The sequence below is a fragment of the Phoca vitulina genome, unplaced genomic scaffold, assembly GCF_004348235.1.
Source record: "Phoca vitulina isolate PV1807 unplaced genomic scaffold, GSC_HSeal_1.0 scaffold7, whole genome shotgun sequence".
NCBI lineage: Eukaryota > Metazoa > Chordata > Mammalia > Carnivora > Phocidae > Phoca > Phoca vitulina.
The window spans coordinates 54,576,827-54,593,153 of record NW_022589710.1 but is presented as its reverse complement, the minus strand read 5'-3'; the positions used below and the strand labels follow the sequence as shown (position 1 = coordinate 54,593,153).

General features: G+C 39.7%; 1 protein-coding gene across 4 annotated transcripts in view; it reads right to left on the bottom strand.

Annotated features, from left to right (window-relative positions):
- FLRT2 (fibronectin leucine rich transmembrane protein 2) overlaps positions 1-16,327 on the bottom strand; it is a 98,278-nt gene that overhangs the window by 68,414 nt on the left and 13,537 nt on the right. Inside the window, exon 1 of one of the 4 annotated variants that reach the window (XM_032405712.1) lies at positions 636-4,168. The exons of the other annotated variants lie outside the window; for them this stretch is intronic. The gene's annotated coding sequence lies outside the window, so the exon portion shown is untranslated. Of the gene's footprint in view, positions 1-635; positions 4,169-16,327 lie in introns of those variants that run through there. 4 annotated transcript variants of the gene reach the window in all.

The following is a 16,327-nucleotide window of genomic DNA, read 5'->3' as shown; positions in this document are numbered from 1 at the left end:
TATTTATTTATTTTTTTTTTAGCTGTTACAAATTCCTTGTTACAGAGTATGGATTCGACATGTGAAGACTGTCTTCATTAGGAGGCAGTCCCTTCTTGTGTGATATCACTTTTAATTTTTATAGGTTATGGGGTTTTTCCTCCCCCATGCTTCCTGATTCCAGACTTAGTTTCAATTAATTATATGGTCACACAGCAGCACCTGTACAAATGAGGAAAATTAAATTGTTCCTCCTGGGTGGGTGTAAATCCACAGGTAGTAGACAACTAACAATTAAAAAAAAGAAAGAAAGAAACCTACCCATCCCTGAAGAGTCAGAGCTAGAACAGACAAGGTCTGTCTGGCAGAAATACTTTGAAGTACGGAAATGAGGATGCAGAATTAAGACATTTGTTTAAATTCCTGGGGGGAGAAGGGAAGTGGACCTGGCAGAGCTATGAGAAAGTCAACATTTTTGCTCAAATCCTATGGTCTTCCCGAAACAGATAAAGAGCCTTGCCAACTTTGCATGAAGTGAGACCGATCGAGACAGGCCCACTGACTCATGCTAACTCTTTATCCATCACTAGTGACTAATGATTGAGGAAAGCCACTGACCGCTGATGACATGGGGGATCCGGGGTCCTAGATCTAACCTGGAATCCGCCATCCCCCTCACGGTGGCAAGGGCAGCGCAGACCTCGGTCCCAGCGGTGAGTCTCAGAACATCACTGGAGGGAAACTGAATCATGTGACCATATGCAAGTGATATCACTTCCGTGAGCCTCCTTTTCCTGACCTGAAAAATAATGATCCGATTCATCTAACTTGCTGAACTGCTATGAGGTAAAAAGAAAAAAATAAAAGAACTTTATAAAGGACTTTATTTATTCCATATAGATGTATATATACATAGAGTCCATACTACATATAATCTTTACTACAAGCAACTGTGGTTTGGTCCCTGACTCCTCTTCTGGGCAGTGAGAACAATGCATTAAAAAAACCATCTAAACTATTTGGAAACAAAAGAGCTCATATTCATTTTGGTGTCAATTCAGCCCCGAAGTGATTATGTACTGCTCCTGGTAGACCTCTTTCTGCTTATCTGCTTAGCTGTTCCTTCATCAAAGATCAGCTCAAAGGTCACTTCCTCCTGGAGCCTTCCCAGGGTCCCAGAGGGGAAATGAAGCTCACTTTTACTTGCTTAAGCCGCTGGATACACCCCCCTACCATCGCAGGTTATGATACTTGCTCCCTTGTCTGTCTACCTCCAAGCCATGAGCAACTTGAGACAGAGGCTGAGTCCTCTGAACCTCTGCTACCCTTGGCTGAGCACATGTTCAGAGTATATACTGACGGGGCTTGAATAACAAATTCTTCAGCAGGAGAAATTATGACCCTTATCAATGCATGAAAGTGCATGCATATGTGTAGGTAAGTACGGACCTGTGTGTATGTATGTGCTTACATGTGTATTCGCCAGCTCATATCTAGATCTAGATCTATCTTTCAAATACAGGTTCCTTGGATTAGGATACTAAACTCTTAGGAAGTCACCAGCCACCCACAGGACCCGATCCCGAGGAGACCATGGGAATAAACAGTGCCTTTATTTCAGGAAACGTTATTTCCTGAAGGTTATTATCTGCTCTTGCAATAGCAGTATAGTAGCAATTACTCTAAAGAAACATTGTGTCCGACATGCATGATACAAAAGCATTCCAAAAACAAAATGTTGATCTCTAAAGGCATCATGTAGCGGGAACTCCGGGGTGAATAAACACCTCGAAGCTGATGCTATGGTTGCTGTTCATCAGAGCAGCCCCATCTCCCCCTCTCTTTTGTGATGTGATTTTAAACTGAAAGCATTAGGTAGCAAGAAGCACTGTAATTAAAGCTTCAAACAGAAAATGATTGAAGAAACACTGAAAGAGATGTCTCCTTTGAAAGTGCATTTCAATTCTTCCCGTGTCTCCAGAAGAAAAATGCCTCTGACAGTCTATATTTTACCACTGTATCACTTAATAATGCATATCGACATTTATCCAGGAACATCGGCCGTTGCTTTTCTTCTTATTAAAATCAGCTAAGCACCTGCCCATGACTCTGATTCTCCCCCTACACCCTCCCCACTTTGTCTCCTCTGTTTGTTCTCATTTACTTGTTTTGAAAATTAACTTTTGAAGCAAGGATAAATGTTGCAGGGTGGAAAAACAATTTCCCTGGAAAACTTGAGGATAACTCGGGAGGGAAACGAGAGCCCTTTGCCTCTTGTTCTGTTTGCAAAATGACAACTTCATCACCCACATGAAAACACATATATGTGCAGGACATATATATTCCAAGAGCAAAACGGGCCACACAGAGGTTTCATTATCCTTATGCTCTGTGCTTAGAACATCCTAAGAGACACTTTTTACAGATGCCCATTACCTGCTTTACTTTCTAAAAAGGGTCCCAGATTTGTACAACCACCACTTTCTTTCTAATGTGAACTAGTGTTATACAAAAAACAGTTTTGAGAAGTGTCCTTTTGTTTCCCTTTGTTTTTATCACCTCTGGGTCTGTGGAGGTACATCACCTGGTTTATCTTCTTCTGGAAAATTGAGGTATTCTATTCATAAAACCTAATACTCATAATGTAAACTTAGAGAAGAAGTAGTGCAGGCAGATTTATTCATCACATCGTTCACTACTTGGTTAGGAGCTGTGGAGGTATTACAAGACGAATATGATATGCACACTGCTCTCAAGGTATCTGCAAACTAATAATGTAGCTACCTAATTAAAAACAAAAGCTTTACAAAAGAACCCTGTAAATTAGTCATGACTTTAGCTTCCAATTGAGTAACAGGGTCTGTGTTTTTTTAAGTTTGTCACATAGAAAACAAGAAGAGTTCACAAAGTCGTTTACTAGACGATTACAGATGGTGCAGAAATGGTGCTAGGGAAGCACTATCTAGAGCTAATCTAAATAGCTTATCCTTAACGTGCACATACTACATGCCGGGCCCCATTCAGAGCACACTGTATGTATCAGCTCATTAAACCTCCTCAACAACTTTATAAGGTAGACATTACCTCCTTGCTGTAGATAAGAAAACTAGGGCACAGAGATGTAACTTGTCTAAGGCAAGGAAGAGATGGGATTTGAACCCAAGGACTCTGGCCCCAGGACGAGCTTGACCATTTTCTACAAGTCTTTCTAGGTACATGTGCACCGCTGCACAGGAAAGCAGGTGCAACATTACTGAACATTACCGGGCTGAAAATAAGATTCTCTCCAAAGAACGTGTGGTTCTCAGACCAGGCTCCGGCTACAATTCCATTTTGAAAGCTAAAACATTTTCCCAATAGAATTTTATCCACAGCTTTTTGACACCAGTAGAGTACCACTTATAGGTAAAATTTCGGGACAGAAAGCGGGATGTTTAAGATGTAGGCAAGAGCTTGTCAAAAGGTTAAGCTAACTATCTCCAATAAAGCTCCTACCAATGAAATTACTGTGCCTTGCACATACCCCTGTATGCTTAACTTTCAACAACCCAGTGGGCATTCTCACAAACTGACAAATATTGCAGATAAAAATCTATAAAACTGTCTCTAGGATATCAGACTTTGAAGACATTTTAAATATCCAAACAGCACTACCTATTATTATTGCTTTGATTTAATTTTAAGAGAATCATCTGCATATTCCAGACAGTTTTAAGTACAAAATATCTATATTCACAAGACTGAATTTATCAGCTTAATAGTAAATTTCTTAATTATGTGCCTTCTATCCATATTGTATTACCGTCTCACTGCTAGAAAAGAGAAACATGTATACCTCTTAACACTTATTTTCTTCCTCTAATCATTAAAAGTTCAAACAGCTATTTCTTCACCAGTTTTCAATAGTTGGTGTTCTTCCCCTTTTGTTCTCTCTTTACCAGATTCATTTTTAAGATTTTCACAAAGGGAAGAAATATGTTGCCCACCTACAGCGTCTTATAGGAATCTGGGCATATTCTAACACAGTGACTAGTTCATTTCTGAAGGCACAGCAAGATTATGTGGGCTTCCAACCTCCTTTGGCCCCTTACATCAGGATCTGAATCTACTGTGACATTTGATGTGAAAAGCCTTCCATGTTTTGCCACCTGTAAACTTTCCATCACTCCCTTTTTTTTTTTTTTTTTAATATTTTATTTATTTATTTGACAGAGAGAGAGATAGCGAGAGCAGGAACACAAGCAGGGGGAGTGGGAGAGGGAGAAGCAGGCTTCCCGCCGAACAGGGAGCCCGATGTGGGACTCGATCCCAGGACCCTGGGATCATGACCTGAGCCGAAGGCAGACGCTTAACGACTGAGCCACCCAGGCGCCCTGCATCACTCCCTTTCAATAAAGATAGCTCTTACATGAGGAGTAAAATCAAATTTCTAACTTGCAAGTGTCTAAGGACCACAATTACATTACCAGAATGATGCCTATCTCCATTAGACAGGCATTATTAGATGATGTTTTAGGTCTTTAATCCACATCAGTGCCTTCTGCAGGGTGTGATGTATACCCAGGGGGTGAAGGCGTGTGAGGCTGGCTTATGACAGGGCCTCCTGTTACCCTGCCATACAGCAAGCAACCTTCAGGGGAAAAGAACCTCAGAACCACCTTAGCAGCATCCTGTAGTGATACAGTACTGTTCTCTTAACCAGGCCAAATTAAATAATTCACAGCAGTAGCTTTCTGTTTTTACATTCAAAAAGAAATGGCTACAAACACATAACCATTCCGTGGATCAGGTTAAACACGAAACTCCTATTCACAATGCTGACTGGCCAAAGGCAATGAACTGAATTTTACAAATAATCGATCAAGTAGAAATATCACAATTTTAAGAGGGAGGGAGGGATTCTCAGCTGAGTTTATTGTCGGCTTTAATTGGAATGTCAGCTTTCAGCTAAGGACAGGTGTGGAGGATTCAAAATAGGTATTCAAGCAGCAAAGACGTAGGAACTCAGAGTCATCTGTACGCATCTGGCAAGCTTCAAAAAAAAGAAAAAATGAAAATGTTGTACATCCTGGACTGTATTTCTTAGCTGGAATAATATATCAAGAAATGAAGCACATAAGACTTCCATTCTGTAGAACGGGCATTTGCAGCCTGTGACCACTCGCTGACAAATGTTTGTCTTCTGCAGTGATTTTTTTTTTTCTTTGCAAGATGACAGTTTATTAAATCCCTCAAGAAGACCACTAAACTGGCACTTGGAACTTTCTGACATTTGGGACTTCAATAAATAGTTGTTGATTGCTGGTTCAATCATGCATCCTTCTTTAAATTTTTATAGAGTCCTGCAGAGCATAATGAAGCCCTTTAATACGTAAGTTAAGTGCTTTGAAAAAGAGTAAAATAAAATGTGTTCTCCTTTCTTCTATATGAGAATGGAAAGAGAAGAGAGGCTTGACTTTCTACTCCAGATGAGATTTTCTTTCCAATTTAAACCCTCAAAATCATGTTTGAAAAGTATGTGCCCTACCCTATAAGCTGAATATAAAACTGAATTTATTCTGTTTGTATAGTAATTCGGATAGCCCATGTCAAGCACACAGGCAGAACTGAGTTTCAGTGCACTCCAAAAGTCATGTTATGCTATGTCTTCAATAGGACTAAAGGCTCTGTCCTTTTCCAAAATTACAGTGCAGAACCACCAGCACCAACAAAATTACTTATAATCACCTGTTGGAGGTAAGCTGAAATCCATTCTTTTCCTTCTTCCTCTCTCTTTCTTTCTTTCTCCTTCCTCCTGTGATTCCTTCTTGCCTTCCACAAATATGTATTGAATCCCTAACTTTATACCCTGTCAGTGCTGGAACTGGGGATAAAATATGAATTAGACAATTGCCGTTCCAATGGGTTCAGTAAGGAGAAATTACTTTTAAATGATCCCATTGGTATCACCGGGAGAGAGCGGGAGAGACAGAGTGCATGTGGAATATTGGGGGCAAGCATTTAAAAGCTGGCCACTACTACATACCCTGTTTGCATTCTAAAGAGATTTGATCATCACATTTTGTCCTGATTTCATGTTTCTTGGCCAATAAACTTTTACGGCCACATTATCCATTGCATCCTTTCTCTGCCTGAAGGCTGCAAAGGAGAGTGGGTGTGCATTTCATAACAACGACTAAGGCAGACACCCATACAACCTAATTTGAATCAAAAGAAAAGAACCACCAGGTGGAAGGTGGATGTTCTCTAGGTCTTCTCTGCCTTATTTGCTATATGTGTTAAGGCTGACTGTCTTTAATTTGAAAAAAAACCCATAGTCAAAATTAAACGTGAGAGTCATATCTTGAGCCTGGCATCAAAAAGTGCCATTACCTCTGCAGTGTTCTGAAACTAGATTTGGGTGGTTAGGCTGGTAAATTTCCAGAGACTTAATGCAAGGCAGAAGCATCAGATATAAGAGAAACAAGACTTGTTAGTTACAGCAGTTTAGGCCTATTGGCAGGATTTCTGGAATAGCTCGCTCACACCAAAGGTTTCACAATCAGCCTTCCAAATCCTGCCAGAAACTAAAAGGTCCCCATGTCTTACCTGTCTGCACCAGCAAACTCCCAGCTATGACAATCATCAACATTATCACTGTCAAACATTTACTGAGCTTTTAGAGGGAGCTAGAGGGACTGTATGTCTGAAGAGGCCGGTGGGATGTTCCTCTGTGATCACCTGCCCTTGAGTAGCTTTGAAGGGCATACCCTAAGCTGTTGGGTCAGTAATGCAGGGACACATTAATGTCTGCTGCTTTTTGAAAACATCAGAGATACTTACCATACCTTTTTTTGAATAAGGCATGTTGGAAAGCCTGTCAATATCTATTGAGCATGTAATTCGACCAGGTACTCTGCTAAACACTTCATGTATTACCTCATTGAATCCTAAGGCAACTCTTTAAGGAGGTTTTAATTTGGCTATTTCCACTGCACTGATGAGAAAAGTGAGGCTTACACAGATTGAGGTCCTTGCCAAGGCGCCAGAGATGTCAAGTAGGGAAAGCAGCTCCAAGCCCGAGCAGACAGAATCCAGAGCCAAGCTCCTAATCACTAATGCTTAGCTCCCTATATTCTGATAATTAGTGAATTACTGGAACTGTCCAGTGTTGAACAGATGAAGAAACCGAGGTTCAAGAATGTTGAGTAATTTGACAGAAAGCAAAGGACTTTTTTTTTTTTTTTGAGACAGCACAAAAACTAGAACTCAGACCTTCCACCCACCTACCTAACGATCTTTTGAGTACCCCACACTGCCTGTCCCATTCATTTCATGGCATCAACTGTTGATAGGATGACTGTGTAGTATACAGTGATGCATAACAGAAAGGGGCATGCCCTTCAGCATGTCATTTTCCTCTTGGTGATGCTATGAGGAAGGAATAATGACACACGCCCTACCTGCTACAGGACACAGGGAAGTAAGACCAAATGAGTGCTTTCAGACTTAAATATGAGTTACAACAATGACAAGGAACATGAAGCATGGTTCCCATCTCCAAATGTCTCACTTCATACCGTACTTTCTCTCTGGCGGTGATTAAATCTAATCTTCAGGTATTCCAGTAGGGTCTATTGCAATCTTAAATAAAATGAATTTTTAGACATTTCAGGGAAGAACCTCTACACATATGCACCCAGTCCACGTGTCTCTCCATCCATAGAGTGGTAATTCGTCAAACACAGAAAAACCAACAATACACTAAGATCCTATTGTGTATAATGCTTTTCATCTCTTATGGCATTTAATATTTACAAGAACACTAATAAAAATTAGTATCTTCATTTTACAAAAGAGGCTTAGATAAGATGTATAATTTGACCCCAGTTTCACAGTCAGTTAATAGTACAGTTTGGATTCAACTCCGGCCCACCTAATTCCACACTGAACCACCATGGTGTACTTGAGATTCCCTCTGTGTGTGGTGGTTCTTGGATGTGCCCATGACCACAATGAACCGCCCCTCCCAGCCCTTTCTATTAAACAGGACAAGCAGAGATGACACTGAAACCTCTATTGCTGTCACCTGGGATTTACAGTTAAATTTTGGAGTGACATGAAAAAAGCAAACATTTCATGTTTTTATGAATTCCCAGTAACTATCCATTGGAGAAGGGTAAGAGCTACTGTATGCAGAAAAAGAGATTCTGGGAGGTTATCTCTACCAGTGATGTGCCTGGATCTTTCTTAAGCTTCTGTCCCCTGGACCCCATTTCCTAACTTTTCCAAACAATCCTATTCCTTACATCAATTATTACCTAAGGGCCCTGTTCACCACAGTTCACAGATACCAACTACCACTCCTTCATGTGCAACGTGCTCTTAATTTTGAAAAAAGAAGGACATGGGGCTTGCAGTTCAATCCTTTCATCTTCTTGTTAGGAGTCCCAGTAAAATGGTCGAGTCAGAATCAAACCTAAACTACCATTAAATAAAATTAGAGATTTCCTCTGGATCTCATTATTTACAAGTCTCTCCATCGCTTAAAGACAAAGAATTATCTGAATAGTTATTTTTTTCAGGAAGATACTGGGTATACATTTTTATAGAAATTCTGGTAATGATTTAGAAATACGAAATCACAGAATAGGAGGGGCCATGTCAAGTCAGCTTGTTTCCATGCCTATCACGAAAAGACCAAACTTAAGCTAAACCACCAGGATAATTATTCTTGTTATTTCCATCACTAATAAAGGGAATGCTACAATTTTTCCATGAACCCCTTCCAGATTTCCAGAGTATTTTGCATAAGGAGATCAGTATCTCTACACCAAGAAAAGTATAATCGAGGGTAAGTTCCAATACCTGTTTATTAAAGGTTAAAAAAAAATCATGCTGTAGATCTTTCTTTATCTTCTAACACTGTGTTTCCAGTCTATGGATATCTAGGCCAATAAACTTTTACGGCCACGGAAATCTAGGTAAAGGCTAAAACACCACTGATTTTTCACCAGGAAAGAAGTCGATAAATATAATTTTGCATGGCTGTGGTGTTTTGATATGAAAAACACCTTCATAACTGTGGATGACACTAATATTATGCAGAAAAAGAAAAAAAATATTCATTAGCCAGTTATAATTACATTGGTCATTCAGGCTAAATGAATTGTGTCTCTATCACATCATATTTTCCACAATGTGGTCTGCAAAGAAATTATTTACTTAATTTGCCTTTTTCTTCCCTCTTTGTCATGGCTTTCGTTTTGTTGTTTACCTGTTTCCTAATAGACATTCCCTGGGGTTCTCGGAGAGTTCATGTTCATTCCTAGAAGCTGTTACTTGAGAATTTCACCTAGTGGAAACATTCACAGCACTGTCCCCAAAGAATATATTATGGATGTTGCTATTTTCATGTTTGTGGTGACAAGCTGAAATTTAGTCGAAATATTCCTTTTTTTTTTTTTTGCCTGTTGATAAGCCAGACTCCTCTGCAGGCAGTCATTTTTAAGAGCACTTTCTTTGGATAATTCCTTTTTAATAATCCATGATACCTACTGTTTTTGAGGCGATGAGACTGCTGGAAAGATTTTTTTTCCATAAAAAGATGTGATTTTAAGAGTTTTTCATCAGTGAGTGTCCTAAGTCAGACAGAGTAATGACTATTTCTGGGGTCTTGTATCCTCTTCTGGACCCTAGAAATAAATAGCGTTATGGAGAAACTGGGTAGGAGGAACTGTGTCCCTACAGAGATCCTTTGGGTAAAAAGTGACACGGTATTACAGAACTGCTTTATCTGTGCAGGAAAAAATAGCCACTTATAAGCCACAGCATTCATATTATTTCAAGTCAGAGGGCAAGGGGGAAGGGAGGTAATGCTCACTAGTACTTGACAGGAGTCAAGCATCACCTGGTCTATTCACCACAGTGATCTTATGAGATGCATAACATCTTTCCTTATTTAAAAACGGAGAAAGTACATACAAAGACAAAAAAACAAAAACAAAATATGCTCTAGTTACCCTAGCTGTCTGAGGCAGAACCAGGACTCAAATCCATCTATCTGAATCTAAACTCCATCGCCTTCCATTACCCCCTGCCCTACGTCTTTATGCAGCTCCCTTTTAAAAAGAATACAATTATGGAGATAATAAAAAACATGTGATTGCTGTCTTTTTCAAAACATCCAGATGTCGTCAAAGATTCCAGCAAGCTGAAGTCTATGGTTTTGCAATAATGCAAGCATCTCTTTCAGTATAAACTAGCACACCACTAATTTGGGCTATCAAGCCTCAGTTATAAGAATCCAATTGAACATAATCAAGTTCTAATGCCTCTGATTATGTCTATTTGCTCTTGCCTAGAGGCCTGGAAAGACGACAGGTTTTACAAATATAAACAGAGGGTTCATGATGCTGCTGGAATGTTCTACCTTCCTGTTTTCAAAGCAAGAGTGCACCGCTTTGACAAAGATTTCCACCGACGCAACAAAGGGAGCTTATTCCATTAAGTAACTTTAAAACTCAAATACATAAGAGTTATCTGTGCAAACCTTGTTAATATTAATTTGTCCCATATTTAAAACCCGCTGGGAAGTAGTACAGATAGAAGGAGACACAGACTTGTGCTGTAAAGGAATTTCACAGAGGTAGCTTGGGGTTAGCTACCTGAGATCAATTTAGCACCTCCAATAGGTGCTATTGGGTATGACCTTTGCCCTAGGGGAGCTAATAGATAGTGGAGACAGAGCACTTGGTAAAATTTTACACCACAACAAGACTGCTACAAAGAGAAAAGTAAGGACATACTCTAAATTTAGTTCAGAAGAGAAGATAAACTTTCTTTGGGGAGATTAGGGAGAGCTACAGAAGAACAGCTTTGAGCAGCAGGCTAAGAAGTTTAGACTTGACCTTGTACGTAATGGAAAGTAATGTCATCATCACTGGCATGAGGAAGAGTAAGGTAACTATGGTGTGCCAGTCAAGGGAGGAAAGACATACGTAGGCCAAAATGGAACCAAAGTGCAAGGGTTAGAAGGACAGGATTTTGAAAAGATGCATAAAACGAGAGATAGAATACTTGAAAATGAATGAATGGGAGTCACCAAATATGGCTCAAAGTAGTGGTTCTAGCTAACATAGCTTGTTTAATAAAGACGTACAGATTAAGTTCTTCGTTGGGACTTCGTTGCAATCAGCTCACCCTGACACACACCCACGCTGAAGTCCAGCAGAAAATCCGATCAGGTCACCACTCAGCGCAGAGGGAAGAGTGACATGGGGCCATAGGCTGATCTGTTACAGATGCATATGGTCCAGACAGGCCGGGCAGCCGTTCCTGGTAGGAGCGACACGAGTATGTTTACATTTTTTTCACATGGCCTGATCATTTCTCAGTTGCAAACTGCAGATAGCAAATGTTTGGTTCCACCTGATTCAGACGAATTCAGACCATCCCAGACAGAAATGCCGAAGAATTTCCTGAAGGGCCAAACAGAGCTAGTGTTTTCATGTGGCATGGAGCTGGCTGGCCACGGGGCCATACACCAAACTGCTCCCATGCCTGGGCGGAGCCTGCTTTCATAACGCCATCAATGAGCTCATCTAGACTGACTCTAGTATGCCACCCATCCAGAGTTGCCTCATGACAGGTAAAGGCCATATAGGGACAGAAGGACACAGAAACACCTGTAGCCATGGTCTAGCTGTCTAAAAGGAAACGAGGGAATTAAGGAGTAGGAAATAAGGAATTAAGGCAGCATGGATAATATTCATATGGAATTAAGAAGGACAGATAATTGGGAGGTCTTCACTACAATTCCGGAATTCAAAAAACACAACTTTGCTACACAGAGATGAGTGCATCGGTACAAAATGTGGAAAGGGAGGGATGGGGAAGGAAGGAAGGAAGGAAGGAAGGAAGGAAGGAAGGAAGGAAGGAAGGAAGGAAAAGAAAAAGAAGAAAGAAAGAAAGAAAGAAAGAAAGAAAGAAAGAAAGAAAGAAAGAAAGAAAGAAAAAGAAAAAGAAAGAAAGAGAAAGAAAGAAAGGGGGAGGGAAGAAAAGAGAGAGGGAGGGAGGAAGGAAGGAATGAAGGAACGAAGGAAAGAAAGAAAGAAAGAAAGAAAGAAAGAAAGAAAGAAAGAAAGAAAGAAAGAAAGAAAAAGAAAGAAAGAATAAAAGAAAGAAAAGGGAGTGATGGCCAAACATCGCATTCAACAAGGTGAAGACTTTCAAACACATTTGTGCTTCTTTTCAAACCACCAATGGAGAACAAACAGCCTTTTCCAGCCCATCTCGGGGTCATTCTTTTTCCCCAATAAAGTCTGCAGCCTGAGCAATTACATAGGTCTAGAAAATGAGAGAATCTGACCTATTTATAACACAGTCAATTCTCCATTATTTCCAGACTCTCTCAGAGGCCACTAGCTTTACGCTATTATCTGCCCTCTGGTCATTCTATCGTCCATTATCACCTCCACAGGGAAAATGAGGTGAAAATCAATTCATTTAACTATTTATTAGTAGTGCTGGTAAAGGAAAAAGTGGAGAGTGTCCTCTGCAAAACAAATACCCCACAATCTGGCACTTATCTACAGACTTTCATTAGTACAGAAAATAGGATCACAATTGTCACTTTATTTTCAAACTAGTGATTCTTCCCTCTTCCCATTTTACAGAAACACCTGGAGAGACCCAAGAACCTTTTTCACTCAAAAATGGCAAAGAACAAATAATGACTTCTTACATAGTTATCTACTAAAAAAATCAAATACAAAAAGTTGTGTCACAGATTACCTACTGGACCATGAACAATCTCCTTTGAATTCAGATTTTAAAGATATGGAAAAATAAATGCAGAGTTAATTTTGGAAATTACTCAGTGCTCAGCTATCCTATAAAGATAATTAATAGCTACAAAATAAGGTAAGCAACCTGAGGCAATTCTCTCCACTTCAGTTTCCCTGTGTGTAAAAGTGGGTTATGAGCAGTATTACTAAACAGAACCTACTTTATAGGGTTTCATGAAAATTTAAATGTGATAATATACATGAATTGCATAAGTAGCACTCTAAATAAACCTTATCTATGATCCATACCTTTATGTAGTGTTTAATACTACTGCTATTATTATTATTATTACTATTATTACTATTATTATTATTATTCCCCTAGATGAGACTATGGTCTTGCTGATATTCAGTGTGATTCAGGAATAAGGGGAGCATACGGTTTCTAAACAGTCCTATAAATTAACATTATAAGATCTTCTGGGTTGTGTTCTAGGCCTCTTATATTAAAGCACAGTGGCTTATCAAAAATCATCTCAGGTGTCATTCCATGTATTTCCTATTGCCATTGAATGTGTTGCCAACATAATAGACAGCCCAGAGGGACCCAAAGGTTAAGGGAAAAGCATATCAAAATATGCTCCACCATCTTCTACCTATTTAGCCCCTGGAAATTTTGCATACACCCGGCCCACATGCATGCAAATCATCTCTGTTCATCAATGGATAATTCACGATGAAAGTAGCAAAGTATTGTTAAAATTATCTTTTGGAGAAGAAGACGGACTGAATGACCACATTAAACAAAAGTAAGTTTAGAATTTATTGTACCCTTCAAATATTTTTCAATGTGCACATCATGAAGACTAAGGTGGATCCTGCTTTGTGACAGAGTGATTAAGAAGTTATGATTTCTAGTCTTCTTTTCTCCTCTCTGGAGAACCCTGGCTGCTCAGATATCTCCATCAGGAAATAATGTGCCATAAAAGCAAAGGGTAAAAAAATGAAAAAGAGCGCAAAGGCACAAAATTTTCATGAGTTCTTTGCTTTGCTCTCTTAGTTATGCCAAGAAAGATACACAAAGTTAATAGTATGAGTTAAATTTCTCATCCTATGGTTAACCACATCTGCATGAACAACTACTTAACTGATGGTTTCACTCGGTGCCAAGAAAGATATATCATCAAGTGGAATTATTTCTTCTTTAAACAGATCTTCCAGTGTGGCATCTGAATTGCCTCATGTGTGGTTTGGAGTGCTTGATGCTGATCAGGGTTGGGTTAACCAGCAGGCATTTACCTGACAAACCTGCTTAGAGGAAGGCAGAAAGGGGTGGTTGTATTTTTTCCCCATTGGGCAACCAATCTATGGGGTTAGAGGAAGGAGTCCCTATCACTAGATTGTGAATCTTCTTGTCTTCAGGGATTGGCCAGCTCAATTATGCATTTATTCATTCAATTGCATTTATGTAGAACCTGGTGCTTTAGGCATTATTGTCAACCCTAGGGAGATGGAACGAATGAGCCAAGGTTCTTGGAGTCCAGTGGAAAAGACAGATTAGAACAGACACATTACAATACAACATGAACAGGGAAATAATAAAGGTACAAACAAAATGCTGTAGAAGCCCAGAGAAAGGAATGAGTAATTTTGACTAGGAGGGAAGGTGACATTCATGTGGGTCTTAAAGGAAAAGAATGTGCCAAATGGAGAGTTAGAGGGCATATTCTACATAAAGGATAAGCAGCATGGGAAAGGCTAAGCATCAAAAAGCCATGCCTTATCATGAACATGGGTGCAGGAGATGGGTGCTTGAAAATGAGGCTTGAGGGGCGCCTGGGTGGCTCAGTTGTTAAGCGTCTGCCTTCGGCTCAGGTCATGATCCCAGGGTCCTGGGATCGAGCCCCACATTGGGCACCCTGCTCAGTGGGAAGCCTGCTTCTCCCTCTCCCACTCCCCCCTTCTTGTGTTCCCTCTCTCGTTGTGTTTCTCTCTGTCAAATAAATAGATAAAAATCTTAAAAAAAAAAAAAAAAGAAAAGAAAAGAAAAGAAAATGAGGCTTGAGTGATGGTTTGAGACCCAGAGGATCATGTCTCACATGTCCTGATAACAAGTCTGGATGTGCCTTATCCAGAGGGACAGGGAATCTGAGTGGTAGATGGCTAAAGTAATACAATTTGTTTTTTAGGAAAGTAACTGTGGGGATACCAAAACCAGTACAGTGAGTAGTGTAAGGGACACAGATGCCTGGTGGCAGCATCACACAGGAGACTGTGGCTACCGAGAGAGAAGCCAGCCCTAATGTCTGGCCCCTGAGAAGGTTCTTTACTAGAACAGTTGGGTTAAATCAAGCAATACTTCCTATGTGACAAAACACATAGAAAAAACAAATACTGTCAGAAATTCACAAATGACTATAAACCAGATGGTTATAAAACTACTGAGTCTCTGGGACAGAAAAAGTTCTAAAAATCATGGAGGTCAGTAAACTCCAATCCTGGAGGGTTTTATGCATCCACATTTCCAGGCTTCTTCACGGGCTTAACAAATCAGAACCTCCAGGCTAGGGCCCAGGAACCTGGGTTTTTAAGCAACTTCTCCAGTTGATTCAGACAGATGAGTCAAGTTTGGAAGAGGGTGTCCCTAGGTGGACCTATCAGATTTCTTGATGAGCAAGGATGAGGTCTTCTTTGAAATAATATCCCAAAAGCCAAAACAGCATGGTGCTTGGCACACGGTAAGGATTCAATTTTTGTCAAATGCCCGGTTACAAGCGCGTGACTAGAACGGATGTCTGCCGTGCATTCCTTCGGGACTCAGAGGTTATTAGACTTCAGTTTTAAATTCCACTGCTGTCAGCACTACTGGACTTGTCCCTTACCTATTTGAGTAAAAGAAAATTTTTAAACCATTTTCCAAAGAATTTTAATCTCTCTTACATGTTCTAAAGTAGCAAAACAAGGTCTTATTGTTTTACGCTGGGTGGAATGTTGGGTTGGAAGCTACTTACTGAGATGCTAACACCTTATAAAATATACCCTAGTACCTGCTTCTCTCTGCCCCAATTTGATTAATTATATGTGTATATAGTACATTATATATTATGTGATCTTACCAGGAAAAGCTTCTGCGCTTCTGGAGTTGGGAGGTCAGGGACATGCCTAACATCTTGTTAAGTATAACTTTCTTATAGCATAAATTTACAGATTCATAGTGGAAACAAAAAACCCTACATTTTAATTGTTGAGTAGAAAGCAAAAAAATTATACTATGTAGTCACCCAATTACAATGACAAATGAAAAATAACCCAGCATCGTGTATTTTGACCAGTGCCTTTGAGTTCTGTATTTGTTCAGAGTATCTTCCACAGAAGCCGTTAGAAGTCCCTTTACTAAAATTAACTGAAAATTACTTTCTGAAAGAAATATTTCCACGTTAAACTGATAATCCAATAGCATCATTCTGATTTGGACATCTGTCATTATACCAGCAAGGTACAATCATTCTCTGAGTACAAACTAAGAATTATATAAATATAACAATAATTTACATGTTAATCTCCTACAATAAAATACTTGC